This window comes from Pomacea canaliculata, linkage group LG5 (assembly GCF_003073045.1).
Source record: "Pomacea canaliculata isolate SZHN2017 linkage group LG5, ASM307304v1, whole genome shotgun sequence".
NCBI classification, from domain to species: Eukaryota; Metazoa; Mollusca; class Gastropoda; order Architaenioglossa; family Ampullariidae; genus Pomacea; species Pomacea canaliculata.
In genome coordinates, this window is record NC_037594.1 from 14,176,792 (window position 1) to 14,193,330 (window position 16,539).

A 16,539-nucleotide genomic window follows, 5' to 3' on the forward strand; every position below is an offset into this window, starting at 1 on the left:
AGTGCGACCGGGTTTGGCAAAGTTGTCATCTAACATCATGTAAAAACTTTCTAAAATTATTGTGTCCACTCCATTACCACTCAGTTGCTGTATTCACACAAAATAAAGTTTTTTTACCGACTGCATGTTAAAATAGTTCAAAATAATACAAAATCAACCTTCTGTTCACAGACAGAAAAATGTACTAGAAAACTCGAGCAACTCGTGACAGAAACACATTGGGAAGACATAAAAGTATATTTATGTTTGGTTTTTATTAATTGAAATACTAAAAATGCCTAATTTCAAATCAAGTGTTTCACATTAGCCATGTCGATATGGTAAATTAAAAGAGAAAATACTCAGGCTCACCAAAGATATCTACTTGTTAAATAAGCTAATTTGTCGATTTGAAAGAAAACTGTTCAAAAACTAATGATTTTGTGTCTCTTAATTATAGCTATTTCACTTGTTATGATATGCGTGTACCCATCCGAGTGGGGTGTGTGTGTGTGTAAATATCATTACCTTTAGTGTTTGGTTTGTGAGATTAGAAACCTAGAAATGCGTTATCCTGTACCCATGTTAAAGATCTCAAAAATAATATCAGACGGGTTAGTGTGGATGAACTATTCAATATTTTCTAAGCATTATTTCTGCTATTTTAAAAACGAGGGATTTTTTCGGACTTGACTAGATTGATAAAAAAAAAAAAGAAAAGAGAAATCAACAAAAATACTTTTTAAAATTGTTTCATTCTTTTCTTTTACTCGTTAACATTTGTAAAAAAAAAAAAAAATCACTTTCCATCTGAAAGCGTTGATTGATTACTAACGATCAATTTACGGATTGAAGATTTGATTCGTTTGACACAAATGTGATGTCTAGTATTTGTGTCTCGTTAGTTTAACACTGATAACAGTGTTTCTGCTGCTGCTATTTATCTGGACATAATAGCAAAAAGTCATTTCGTATCGGTACTATTTCTTTTGATAATTTATTGCTGTCTTCAATCTTAATACCCTGCATAGTGAAACTCGAAAAGAAATACTGTCCGCGGTTTTTGCATTGTAAAGCACAAGCGATTCAACTTCTATAGGAATACAAATTATGATAACTAGTTCTATAATACCCACGACACCTCAGAGACAAGGTTAGAACCCATGTAAAGCGTCACTTGTTAAATGTTTCAAAGGTCAAACGTGGAGAACGGGAAAAAAAATGTCTTAACTAATTATTAATTAAAATAGTAGATTTCCTATCCTACACAACACTGCAAAATCAAAACTTTCATGGAGGCTCTCGTCTCACAATATATTTAAACAAAACATGTGAGGGGCTATTTTGTTTTTGCCTGAAACATTATTTTAACGTCTCTTTCGCCCCAATCTGAAAATCACCCACCTCATCTCGGTCCCTGTTTCCAGTAGTTATTTGACTTATAAAACAAAAACAAAAAAACAACCCGCAACGGCCTCTTTTTTTTCACCTTGAAATTTTTTTTTTATTTCACACGAAGGTCATGATCTGATAAGATTCATCAAAATGCACCTTTCGTAAGTTTATGCCTACTTTTCTTTTATCTATACCCAATCCGCTAGTTCAGATGTTAAGATAACAAGCAAACAATAAAAAAAAATTCCTTCTTCCTGCATTCTGTAAAAAAAATGGTCACGAACATGATTAGTGCACAATGAAGTGAAAGCAAATAAAAGCCGGCAGAAGTTCCATCGGTCTTCAGAGTGACGAGAAGTCTTCGAGAGAACTCAAAGGTGAGTGAAGGCAGCAGCAACAACAGAACTCACTTGAGGTCGTCTTTCTGTGATCTTTGAAAACAAATTAGTCACACTCATTGTGTTAGGCAGCAAGTTCGTACTTATTAGTATTAATCGCAGGACATTACGTACAGTAAACTATACATTGTTGTTGTTTGTACTTTAAGATTTTTTAGCATTATATTTCTTTACCAATAAAATCAGCTTGAGTCCGTTATACTATGTTAAGTTACTTTGCTTCAGATTGTGAAGATGAAGGCCTGCCTTATCCTTCTGTTTGCTGTCGTGTTTGTCGCCATTGCTTCTGGGGAGAAGCGACTTGCTATAGGTTAGTTCTTGGTACAATTTTTGAGTTTTTGAATATATAATTTTAGTTCAAAGTCTTACTAAATCTACATATACATGTGAAACTGTATTTGGGTGTGTGAGGTTGAAGGCTCGCGCGTGTGTGAGAGAGAGTGCGAACGCTTACTTTAAACTTTTATCTGTAACTGTCTTCGTCTGTCAATCTGTCTCTTTAATTTTAAGTTCTTGCTTGTAAAACATTACATAAACCTAAGCCGCAATGTTTCTTTGAAATATATTCACATTTTTTAAGATTGTGACTGCCGACAGACAGTTTCCTTCGCTGCTACATGTTCTGTTCATCATACTGAGATAACATTTACAACTCCATCTATATATAATTTGTAATGTCAAGTATAATTAAATTAACATTTTTATATGACTATATTTATATTCATAACAAGTTTCAAGAAAACAGAAAATGTTACGACCATTTGCCAATAAAAGGCAACATTTTAAAACTTTGTGGTTTTCTGGCATTTAAATGATCGCATTTTTTTATGAGAGTACAAGTACGGAAATACTCTACCTTCTGAAATGTTCGTTGAGATGTATTATAATAGAAGGCGGAAATGACAAAGAGACTCTTTCTAGTATGACTGGCTTTTTTGGTTTTTCAATAAATATTTATACTGGTGCTAAAACTAATGATCAGGACTCGGTCGGTAAATTTCTTCCTCTTACAGCTTTGTGACAAATCATTAGTTAAATAAAACAATATTTAGTTCGGCTGCAAGATACTGTGTTTGTTATGTAGAGTAACCAAATTTTTTTTTCGATCAATGTCGTGATACTCTTCTTGAATTGCAGCGGAGGTGCAAGCCCTTGCTCAGAGACTGGTGACAGCACTGAGGTCTCATTCCGCCGTCACCCTGCAAGTGTGTGAGGCGACCTGCCACACCATTGCTGGCCATTACATCGAGTTGTGCGATGCTGCATGCACCTTGTGAGTAAACATTTACTCTTTTACTACTTGGAGAGACATTTCAGAAAACTGAATTTATACCTCAAATATTTTCCACAAGGCTCTTAGCAATATGTTTTCGATGTCCTTTCTACGACATGAAGACATCGCACAGCAAGGTAAATGACTTCACCACTTGCCAACGATATTTATGATAGAAGTGAACAATTCTCGGTTCTTTTCCTTGAAAATTGATTTCGAAAGTGCTCGTGATGTAGCAGGATGTAACAGCAGGGCCATTTTTCTGACTGTTGGCTTAAAACAAAATAGAACCCAAAACTGGAGAAGGATTGACACAGGTTTAATGATAAAGATAGTGATGACGACAATAGTAGTAGTAGTAATAATAATAATAATAACAACAACAACGATAACAATAATGATCATTGGATCGTATCAACAATGAAATAGACAAGATATTATTCTGTATATTTAATATTAGAGAAAAGAATGCCATAGAGTAGTTTAGTAATACATTTGCTCTTGTCATTTGCATCATGTGTTCAAATTACAACTGTGTTTTGCAGGGCTATTGAACTTATTAAAGGCTGAGAAAAGTCTGTCGCTGACTCGATGAAGATGCCTTTTTGTAAAAAGGTCGAGGACATGAAATAAAAACCTTTAAAAGCATCAATGATGAGAGTGTTTTTTTTCTGTTCAGAGTAACGATAAGGTGGTAATAGTAAATGGGAATGCGCTGTGTGTGTGTGTGCGCGAGATTGCACACTTCCCGACAGTCGCCTGTGTCGTTTTACACAATCCGAGGTTTTCACATAGGCAACACAAGCGATTCAACGTCTACATGAAGAAAAATTATGATAGCTAGTTCCATAATACCCACGACACCCCAAAGACAAGGTTAGATCCCATGTAAGGGGTCGCTTGTGAGAACTTTGAAAGGTCAAACGTGGAGAACGGAAAAAGAAGTCTATTAAGAACCGGTTAAAATTGTAGATTTCCTATCGTATACCTAAATTTTCCACAAGGTTCGTAGCAATATGTTTTCCATGTCCTTTCTACGACATGTAGACATCACACAGCAAGGTAGTTGACTTCTCGACTCGCCAAAGACATTTATGATAGAAGTGAACAATTCTTGGTTCTTTTCCTTGAAAATTGATTGCGAAAGTACTCGTGATGTAGCAGGATGTAACAGCATGGCCTTTTTTTAGCCCTGTTGGTTTAAAACAAAATAGAACCAAAACTGAAACATGATTGTGAAAAAGTTTATTGATGGGGAGGCGGAGGATAGTGATGACGACAATAGTAATAATAATAACAACGATAACAAAAACGATCATTGGATCGAACAAATGGTGAAATGGACAATACATTATTGTGTATATTTGATATTCGAGAAAAGTATCCCATAGAGTAGCTTAGTAATAAATCTGCTCTTGTCATTTGCATCATGTGGTCAAATTACAACTGTATGTATTGCAGGGCTATTGACGTTTTCAGGGCTGAGGAACATTTTTCGCAGTCTCGATGAAGATGCCTTTTTGAAAAAAAAATTCGAGGACATGAAATAAAAACCTCAAAAACCATCAACGATGAGAGTGTTTTTTCTGTTCTGAGTAACGATCAGGTCGTAATAGTAAATGTGAATGCGCTGTGTGTATGTGCGCTAGAGATTGCATATTACTGATAGTCACCTATATCGTTCTATACAATCCGACAAAGTCTTACAGCAAAATTATTTGTTATATCCAAAAATAATTCCAAGGGAATGTGTTTAGATTCAGTTAAAATTATAACACTGATAGGTATGCACTTATGTAGGAGGCACTTGGAAACAACAATCTGTGAGATGTCGTCGTCGCTGCTGCATCTACTCAGCTCGCTGCTTTTTGTGTTTTTCTTTTGTAGGTGTAATTGAATTTTTTTTTAAACTTCACACAGGGTTGCACAGGATATATCATGCTAGCACAATTAACACCTCCAGGAATAACACTTTGATAACCGCATATAAACTTGAATTGATTAAACATTGTTATTGTCAAACAAAATCAGATTGATTCATTTAATAATATTATTATCGGTAGGCAAAGAAGGTACAGAGCCGCGCGACAACGCTTCACTACAGAGCACCAAGTACCTGCGAAGCAAATTTTCAGAGGTGTTTTAAAAAATTATATCTGTTAAACTACAAAAAAGACAAATATATGTGATACGTCGTTTAAAAGAGCATTTTAAAAACATTTGCGTCGTGTTTGTTTCAAGAATTATAGATTCTGATTTCTTGTAGTAAGCTCACATCAAAGATAGTAACTGTATGGCGATAGATTTCAGAAATCCGGTCGGAAGGTCACACAAGTCAGAAATTAAGAAATTTTTTTTTACATAAGATATACAAGCATAAAGTACCAAACAAGATCATATTTTATTAGAAGATACATTAGAATTTAAATATAAATTACTGTTTTATTCTCATTTTTTTGTTGTTTGAGTACAAATCCACTTCAAATCGAGTGACCCCGAAGGCCCCAACGAATGTCAATATGGCTCTCGAGTAAACAAACTATACAGTGGTATAAAACACGAGGAATCACATGATTGGTTGACTTTTTCAGCATTTAAAGGGAAGTAATCGTTGGATGAACAAGTCCTAAAGGGTCCTGTGTTTTCTCCCTTGTGTATTCTTTCATTTACGCCAAGGGTTAGAAATTAAAAAATACAACACTGTAACCCACAAGTGGGTGAAGCATAAGCCTAGATAGAAGCCGTTTCTTAACCCACCAGTGGATTAATAGCAGGCAATGAGTTAAGAAACAGTTTAAAAAGTAGGAGATTTCCCATCGTATACAACAGTGATGCACAACCTTTTTCGGCCTGCGGGCCAGATCCATTTCGGACAGCCGTGTCGCGGGCCAGATCCATTTCGGACAACCGTGTCGCGGGCCACTTCACCGCAAAAATACAAAAAGGAAAAAAAAAATAGAGCAGATACCATTTTTTTATTATTAGAAACAAGTTATACTTACCATTAATTATAAACTAATTAGTGGGATATTTGAAGTTGTTTTCCCGAAACCAACTTCTGAATGTCCGGCCTCATCGTAGAGACACCAAGTCGGAGCACTGAATCGAAATGAATCGAAATGTTCGTCCATCGAAAAAAAGATCGGGAAACGCCCTACGTTAGGATAAATACTTCTTCCTTTTTTTCGTTTTTTTAAGGTCTTCTTTTATTACTAACATGCCGATTTCCTGCACTGTGGGCAGAATTTTCGCGGGCCGGATGGCACCGCGTCGCGGGCCGAATATGGCCCGCGGGCCGTAGGTTGTGCATCCCTGGTATACAACACTGCAAAATTGAAACTTTCATGGAGGCTATTGTCTTACAATATATTTAAACCAAAAATGTGAGGGGCTATTTTGTTTTTGCCCGAAACATTATTTTAGCGTCTTTTCCCCCCGTATGAAAATCTCCCACCTCATCTCTGTACCTGTTTCCAGTAATTATTTCACCTATAAAAAAAAAGCAAAACAACCTGAAGCGGACTCTTTTTTTTTTTTTTTTAACTTTGCACTTTTTTTGACACGAAGATCACGATCTGATAAGGTTCTATTAAATGTACCTTTAGTGAGTTTATGCCTACTTTTTTTATCTCATACCCAATCCGCTCAGTCCAGATGTTGAGATAACTAGCAAAAAAATAAAAAATTCAATCCTCCTTTCTTCTGTAAAAAAAGGTCACAATGATTAGTGCATAATGAAGTGAAAGCAAATAAAAGCCGGCATAAGCGCCGTCGGTGTTTAGTGTGACGAGACGTCTTCGAGAGAACTCAAAGGTGAGTGAAGACAACAGCAACAACAGAACTGACTTGATGTTGTCTTTCTGTGATCTTTGAAAACAAATTAGTCACACTCATTGTGTTAGGCAGCAAGTTCGTACTTATTAATATTAATCGCAGGACATTACGTACAGTAAACTATACATTGTTGTTGTTTGTACTTTAAGATTTTTTAGCATTATATTTCTTTACCAATAAAATCAGCTTTAGCCCGTTATACTATGTTCAGTTACTTTGCTTCAGATTGTGAAGATGAAGGCCTGCCTTATCCTTCTGTTTGCTGTCGTGTTTGTCGCCATTGCTTCTGGGGAGAAGCGACTTGCTATAGGTTAGTTCTTGGTACAATTTTTGAGTTTTTGTATATATAGGTTAACTATTTTAGTTCAAAGTCTTACTCCCTCTACATATACATGTGAAACTGTATTTGGGTATGTGAGGTTGAAGGCTCGCGCGTGTGTGAGAGAGAGTGCGAACGCTTACTTTAAACTTTTATCTGTAAGTGTCTTCGTCTGTCAATCTGTCTCTTTAATTTTAAGTTCTTGCTTGTAAAACATTACATAAACTAAGCCGCAATGTTTCTTTGAAATATATTCACATTTTTTTTTAAATGTGACTGCCGACAGACAGCTTCCTTCGCTGCTACATCTTCTGTTCATCATACTGAGATAACATTTACAACTCCCTCTATATATAATTTGTAATGTCAAGTATTATTAAATTAACATTTTTAGATGACTATATTTATATTCATAACAAGTTTCAAGAAATCAGAAAATGTTACGACCAGTTGCCAATAAAGTGCAACATTTTAAAACTTTGTGGTTTTCTGGCATTTAAATGATTGCATTTTTTTATGAAAGTAGAAATTTGGAAATACTCTACCTTCTGAAATGTTCGTTGAGATGTATTATAAAAGAAGACGGAAATGACGAAGAGACTCTTTCTAGTATGACTGGCTTTTTTGGTTTTTCAATAAATATTTATACTGGTGCTAAAACTAATGATCAGGACTCGGTCGGTAAGTTTCTTCCTCTTACAGCTTTGTGACAAATCATTAGTTAAATAAAACAATATTTAGTTCGGCTGCAAGATACAGTGTTTGTTATGTAGAGTAACCAAATTTTTTTTCGATCAATGTCGTGATACTCTTCTTGAATTGCAGCGGAGGTGCAAGCCCTTGCTCAGAGACTGGTGACAGCACTGAGGTCTCATTCCGCCGTCACCCTGCAAGTGTGTGAGGCGACCTGCCACACCATTGCTGGCCATTACATCGAGTTGTGCGATGCTGCATGCACCTTGTGAGTAAACATTTCCTCTTTTACTACTTGGAGAGACATTTCAGAAAACTGAATTTATACCTCAAATATTTTCCACAAGGCTCTTAGCAATATGTTTTCGATGTCCTTTCTACGACATGAAGACATCGCACAGCAAGGTAGTTGACTTCACCACTCGCCAACGACGTTTATGATAGAAGTGAACAATTCTCGGTTGTTTTCCTTGAAAATTGATTTCGAAAGTGCTCGTGATGTAGCAGTATGTAACAGCATGGCCATTTTTCTGACTGTTGGCTTAAAACAAAATAGAACCCAAAACTGGAGGATTGACACAGGTTTAATGATAAAGATAGTGATGACGACAATAGTAATAATAATAACAACGACGATAACAATAATGATCATTGGATCGTATCAACAATGAAATAGACAAGATATTATTCTGTATATTTAATATTAAAGAAAATAATGCCATAGAGTAGTTTAGTAATACATTTGCTCTTGTCATTTGCATCATGTGTTCAAATTACAACTGTGTGTTTTGCAGGGCTATTGAACTTATTAAAGGCTGAGAAAAGTCTGTCGCTGTCTCGATGAAGATGCCTTTTTGAAAAAAGGTCGAAGACATGAAATAAAAACCTTTAAAAGCATCAATGATGAGAGTTTTTTTTTCTGTTCAGAGTAACGATAAAGTGGTAATAGTAAATGTGAATGCGCTGTGTGTATGTGTGTGTGTGTGCGAGATTGCACACTTCCCGACAGTCGCCTGTATCGTTTTACACAATCCGAGGTTTTCACACAGGCAACACAAGCGATTCAACGTCTACATGAAGAAAAATTATGATAACTAGTTCCATAAAACCCACGACACCCCAAAGACAAGGTGAGATCCCATGTAAGGTGTCGATTGTGAGAACTTTGAAAGGTCAAAAGTGGAGAACGGAAAAAGAAGTCTATTAAGAACCGGTTAAAATAGTAGATTTCCTATCGTATACAATACTGCAAAATTACAACTTTCATGGAGGCTATCGTCTTACAATATAATTGAACCAAAAATGTGAGGGGCTATTATTTTAACATTATTTTAGCGTCTTTCGCCCCAATATGACAGTATCCCACCTCATGATCTGATAAGATTCACCAAATGTACCTTTCTTGAGTTTATGCCCACTTTTCTACCTCATGCCTCTCCGCTGACTTCAGATGTTAAGATAACTAGGAAAATAACAAAAACATACTTCTTCGTGTCTTCAGTAAGAAAAAAAAGGTCACGATCATGATTAGTGCATAATGAAGTGAAACCAAATAAAAGCTGGCATAAGCGCCATCGGTGTGAGTGTGACGAGACGTCGTCGAGAGAACTCAAACGTGAGTGAAGACAACAGCAACAACAGAACTGACTCGAGGTCGTCTTTCAGTGATCTTTGAAAACAAATGAGTTGTTGGCAGTCGTGTTTGTGGCCATTGCTTATGGGGAGAAGCGACTCAGTTTTGGTTAGTTCTTGGTACAATTTTTGAGTTTTTGTTTAGATAATTTTACTATTTTATTTCAGTTACTCCGTCACTCTACCTATTTTTAAATAGACACTTGAACGAACGAACGAACGAACGAACGAACGAACGAACGAACGAACGAACGAACGAACGAACGAACGAACGAACGAACGAACGAACGAACGAACGAACGAACGAACGAACGAACGAACGAATTCTTTATTGAATAAACCATTAGGTTTGTTTCAAGGAGGTTAGACAATTTCAGAAAAAACAACAAACAAACAAACAAACCAAACAAACCATCATCAGCAATATTCCTAATAAATTCCTAATCAATGCATATTAACATTTCTTCATGAACTTATTTCATTCTTATTTTTAAATACAAGATACAAAAATCTTGACATTTGTCTTAATGTTGTTTCCGAGGTTTCTGTAAAGACTTGCGTTATTCCATCATTGCCCTGTTTATATGGTACTGTAGATGTTAGGACATCAACTTTCGCTCTATAACTTTCATAGGCAGGACAATCGAACAACACATGCACTTCATCTTCTATCTCATTCTTGCACCGGGGGCAGCTTAACAACTGGGAGATACATCATTTTTGTAGCGATAACGATGTACATGGATGGGTGATATTCCAAATCTAAACTTAATAAATGCTTCTCTAAAACATCGTATTCTCAGTATATTTACATATCTCTCAGGTTGTACGTAGCTCTTAAAACTAGAATACAGCTCAAGTCTTTCACTTGTGCATATATCATTGATAAGATTCATCAAATGTACCTTTCGTAAGTTTATGCCCACTTTTTTTTATCTCATTCCCAATCCGCTAGTTCAGATGTTAAGATAACAAGCAAACAATTAAAAAAAAAATCCTTTTTCCTGCATTCAGTAAAAAAATATCACGATCATGATTAGTGCACAATGAAGTGAAAGCAAATAAAAGCCGGCAGAAGTTCCATCGGTCTTCAGAGTGACGAGACGTCTTCGAGAGAACTCAAAGGTGAGTGAAGGCAGCAACAACAGAACTGACTTGAGGTCGTCTGTCTGTGATCTTTGAAAACAAATTAGTCACACTCATTGTGTTAGGCAGCAAGTTCGTACTTATTAATATTAATCGCAGGACATTACGTACAGTAAACTATACATTGTTGTTGTTTGTACTTTAAGATTTTTTAGCATTAATTTTCTTTACCAATAAAATCTGGTTTGGTCCGTCATACCATGCGATGTTACTTTGCTTCAGATTGTGAAGATGAAGGCCTGCCTTATCCTTCTGTTTGCTGTCGTGTTTGTCGCCATTGCTTCTGGGGAGAAGCGACTTGCTATAGGTTAGTTCTTGGTACAATTTTTGAGTTTTTGTATATATAATTTTACTATTTTAGTTCAAAGTCTTACTCCCTCTACATATACATGTGAAACTGTGTTTGGGTATGTGAGGTTGAAGGCTCGCGCGTGTGTGAGAGAGAGTGCGCACGCTCACTTTAAACTTTTATCTGTAACTGTCTTCGTCTGTCAATCTGTCTCTTTAATTTTAAGTTCTTGCTTGTAAAACATTACATAAATCTAAGCCGCAATGTTTCTTTGAAATATATTCACATTTTTTTTTAAATGTGACTGTCGACAGACAGCTTCCTTCGCTGCTACATCTTCTGTTCATCATACTGAGATAACATTTACATTTACAAGTCCCTTGATATATAATTTGTAATGTCAAGTATTAATAAATTAACATTTTTAGATGGCTATATTTATATTCATAATAAGTTTCAAGAAATCAGAAAATGTTACGACCAGTTGCCAATAAAGTGCAACATTTTAAAACTTTGTGGTTTTCTGGCATTTAAATGATTGCATTTTTTTTATGAAAGTAGAAATTCGGAAGTACTCTACCTTCTGAAATGTTTGTTGAGATGTATTATGAAAGAAGGTGGAAATGACAAAGAGACTCTTTCTAGTATGACTGGCTTTTTTGGTTTTTCAATAAATATTTATACTGGTGCTAAAACTAATGATCAGGACTCGGTCGGTAAGTTTCTTCCTCTTACAGCTTTGTGGCAAATCATTAGTTAAATAAAACAATATTTAGTTCGGCTGCAAGATACTGTGTTTCTTATGTAGAGTAACCAAATTTTTTTTCGATCAATGTCGTGATACTCTTCTTGAATTGCAGCGGAAGTGCAAGCCCTGGCTCAGAGACTGGTGACAGCACTGAGGTCTCATTCCGCCGTCACCCCGGACATGTGTGTAACAACCTGCGAAGCCATTGCTCCCCATTACATCAATTTGTGCGATGCCGCATGTGCCTTGTAAGTGAACATTTCCTCTTTTACTACTTGGAGAGACATTTAAGAAAACTGAATTTATACCTCAAATATTTTCCACAAGGTTCTTAGCAATATGTTTTCGATGTCCTTTCTACGACATGAAGACATCGACAGTAAGGTAGTTGACTTCTCGACTCGCCAACGATATTTCAGATAGAAGTGAACAATTCTCGGTTCTTTTCCTTGAAAATTGATTTCGAAAGTGCTCTTGATGTAGCAGGATGTAACAGCAGGGCCATTTTTCTGACTGTTGGTTTAAAACAAAATAGAACCCAAAACTGGAGAAGGATTGACACAGGTTTAATGATAAAGATAGTGATGACGACAATAGTAATAATAATAATAACAACAACGATAACAATAATGATCATTGGATCGTATCAACAATGAAATAGACAAGATATTATTCTATATATTTAATATTAGAGAAAAGAATGCCATAGAGTAGTTTAGTAATACATTTGCTCTTGTCATTTGCATCATGTGTTCAAATTACAACTGTGTGTTTTGCAGAGTTGGTGAACCTATTACAGGCTGAGAAAAGTCTGTCGCTGACTCGATGAAGATGCCTTTTTGAAAAAAGGTCGAGGACATGAAATAAAAACCTTTAAAAGCATCAATGATGAGAGTGTTTTTTTCTGTTCAGAGTAACGATCAGGTGGTAATAGTAAATGTGTGTGTGTGTGTGCGCGCGAGATTGCACACTTCCCGACAGTCGTCTGTATTGTTTTACACAATCCGAGGTTTTCACACAGGCAACACAAGCGATTCAACGTTTACATGAAGAAAAATTATGATAGCTAGTTCCATAATACCCACGACACCCCAAAGACAAGGTTAGATCCCATGTAAGGTGTCGCTTGTTAGAACTTTGAAAGGTCAAATGTGGAGAACGGAAAAAGAAGTCTATTAAGAACCGGTTAAAATTGTAGATTTCCTATCGTATACAATACTGCAAAATTACAACTTTCATGGAGGCTATAGTATTACAATATAATTGAACCAAAAATGTGAGGGGCTAGTTTGTTGTTACCCGAAACATTATTTTAGCGTCTCTCGCCCCAATATGACAGTATCCCACCTCATGATCTGATAACATTCACCAAATGTACCTTTCTTGAGTTTATGCCCAGTTTCTACCTCATGCCTATCCGCTGACTTCAGATGTTAAGATAATTAGCAAAAAAATAAAAACATACTTCTTCGTGTCTTCTGTAAAAAAAGGTCACGATCATGATTAGTGGATAATGTAGTGAAAGCAAATAAAAGCCGGCATAAGCGCCATCGGTCTTCAGAGTGACGAGACGTCTTCGAGAGAACTCAAAGGTGAGTGAAGACAGCAGCAACAGCAGAACTGACTTGAGGTCGTCTTTCTGTGATCTCTTAAAGCAAATTAATGACACTCATTGTGTCAGCCAGCAAGTTCATACTTATTAATATTAATCACATGACTTTACGTACAGTAAACTATACATTGTCGTTGTTTCTACGTCGGGGTGCAGACGCGACTCATTTTTTGTTAGTTCTTGGTACAATCTTTGTGTTTTTGTTTTAATCATTTTACTATTTTATTTCAGTTACTCCCTCTATCTACCTATCTTTTAATATATACGTGAAACTGTGTTTGGGTGTGTGATGTGGGCAGGGCCGCCGAGAGCCAGCCCGGGCCCCGGGACAGACCTCTCCGGGCCCCTTGTACTTGTAATCGTAAATTATTTTCCCAGTATATAATGTATGTTTACAATTCGAATCTCAATAAGAAGAAGAAAAAAAATCCACTGACCAAGGCCGGGCCCCCTTGACAGCCGCGGGCCCGGGTACACCAGACCCCCCTGTCCCCCCCTCTCGTCAGGCCTGGATGTGGGCTCGTGTGTGTGTGTGTGAGAGAGCGAGAGAGTGCTCACGCGCACTTTAAACCTTTATCTGTGACTGTCGTCTGCCAATCTGTCTCTTTAGTTTTAAGTTCTTGTTTGTAAAACATTACATAAATTGAAGCCACAATCTTTCTTTGAAATATATTCAAATTTTAAAAGATAATGTGACAGCCGACAGACAGCATCCTTCGCTGCTACATCTTTTGTTCATCATACTAAGATAACATTTACAAGTCCCTTTTTATCGTAAAATATTAATTATCAAGTATGATTTAAGTAATAACTTTAGATTACTATATTTATGTTCATCATGAGTTTCAAGAAGTCAGAAAATGTTAAAATTAGTTTCCAATAGAATGCGACATCAAAATTTTCTGGGTTTTTTTTTTTTGGCATTTAAATAATCGCCTCTTTTTAACATATAAGACTGAAAAATCGTTTTTTGGTAGGCTATAAGCCATCTTCGAAATAACCTAGTATTTTTCCTGACTTGTTTTAATCCCATTATTATAAACCTCATGCAGTTTTATCAAATATAGATAAACAATAGAAAGATGCATGCATTTATAACTATTTTTTAAACTTCTTAATACATCGTTTGTAATGTACGTCAGTCGCTGTATCCCGTCACTTTAATTTTTTTAATCAATTTCATTAAAACGCTAGTCTTACACTACTTGCTTAAATGTTCGTTTCGATGTATTATAAAAGAAAGCGGAAATTACGAAAGAGCTCTTTCTAGTACGGTTTACAAACCTTTCAATAAATATTTGTACTTGTGCTAAACTAATGATATGGATTCGGTAAACTTCTTCCTCTTACAGCTTTGTAACTAATCAAACTAAAAAATCTGGAGAAGGATTGAAATAGGTTTAATGATGAGGAGGCGAAGAAAGTGATGACAATAGTTATAATAATAATAATAATAAGTTACATCATTAGTAGCTTTTAAGCTAAAGTAATTTAAAATTATTTTAGAACAGTGTGAAAGAAAATGTTATAAATCTTTATTTAAAGTACATGTGTGAATGATCCCTTTTGAGTATCTGCTTGCTGTATATTTCATAGTAAGCATCGCTGTTATCTTTAAATTGTCCACCAATGTTCTTACAATAAGGGATATGAATGTATATAAATATATACATTATTATTAATAGTAGTATTATGATTTGTTATTAATTATGATTACATGTATTATGATTTGTGTGAGAATTTATTGCTGCATTCTTGTATGTAAACAGAAATCTATGTCTGAGTATGTGAGCAAGTATTCTGAATGTGTCATGTTTATATTCATGTGTAAGTCTGTTTTTAACTGCTTTTCTCATATTCATAAATTCTCATAAATTAGATTTTTATGGGTTTTAAATAAATGCAAATTTGTGCTCATGGATGTGCTGTTTGAATTTATAAAAGTTATCCTTTTTAAATATAGTCAGCTGTCATACTTGTATTACAACTCTCCCAAACTACCCTTATCTAAGCAATTCTCATCAATAAAAGACACAAAAATCTGTTCTTAGATAAAAGTCATTTCATATCGCAAACACCTAGACATTTACTCCAAAGACAAACACTGCTAGAGACTACTTTGTTTAGTAGTGGTTGATAGTAGCAACTGCGCCGTAGCACCCCATTTCGAAGGGACGCAACTCTGTCACTACTTTTCTTAACAAGTAAGGATAAAGGAGGAGTGCACCCTCTCTATATCTAAGCTCTCTGATCCTACTCTGCTAATTACCCTACCTCCGCCAGTAGAGAGTTGGGTGCTCTTTCCTTCTGTGGTGAACAAATGTTGGCTGACTATAATACACGCAAAGTCTAGTTACACATACGTGCATTACACGTGTAAGAAGGTGTTTTGATACAGCAGAACAAGGGTACTGTATCTCTACTAAAAACATATGTCGTTCGTTTCCAGGTTGTTATAACTGGTTGAGAATTTAGCAGAGGTTAGCAAAACTTTACAGTAGAGGATATGATCTGTTCTCCTCCTTTAACTGGTTCCGAAGGTACTCGTTGTAGGGGAGATACAATGGGATGAAGCTTGAGTTAGCGTCAGCGGGGTCGGTCGTGCCCCCACGAGAGAAGGTCCCCGATGGACAGCCGGTCCACTACTTTTTAGCCACCCATCTTTTCTTCTGCTGCCTCGGTGTCCACCACATTCCGCGCTCTCCTACTTCCACGTGAACTCTTTTCTTAATCTGCTTTTACAATCAGTTTTTACGGGACATACACAGGCTTAGGTAAACAAATTGTAGAGACTATAGATGTAGTTTTTAGGAGGATCAGATGTCAATTCAAATAGAATTAAAGCCAAACATAGTATTGACTAACACTCCATAGCTGTTAATCTCAGCTCAAGCATTTATCCTACCCCAAACATTGCAAATACCGGGCTTAAGTAATGTCCTTTGGGTTTTCTGAATGTTTATTATCTCAGTCATCACAGTCAGTAGAAAAAACATCCCAGCGAGCACTGCTGACGTAGTGACGGAAAAACAGGTGCGTGGATCTGTATTTTTGGACGGATACAACATAAACAACACATTACTACAAACAGGTAAACACGTTTTCAAATATCTCCTATATTACTTTTGGTATTTTTTAGGAGATTAGTGGGCACATAATAGGAACTTTCTAAGTTAATATGTATCGGTTACCTATATTTCAAGCAAGCGATAATTTCCTCG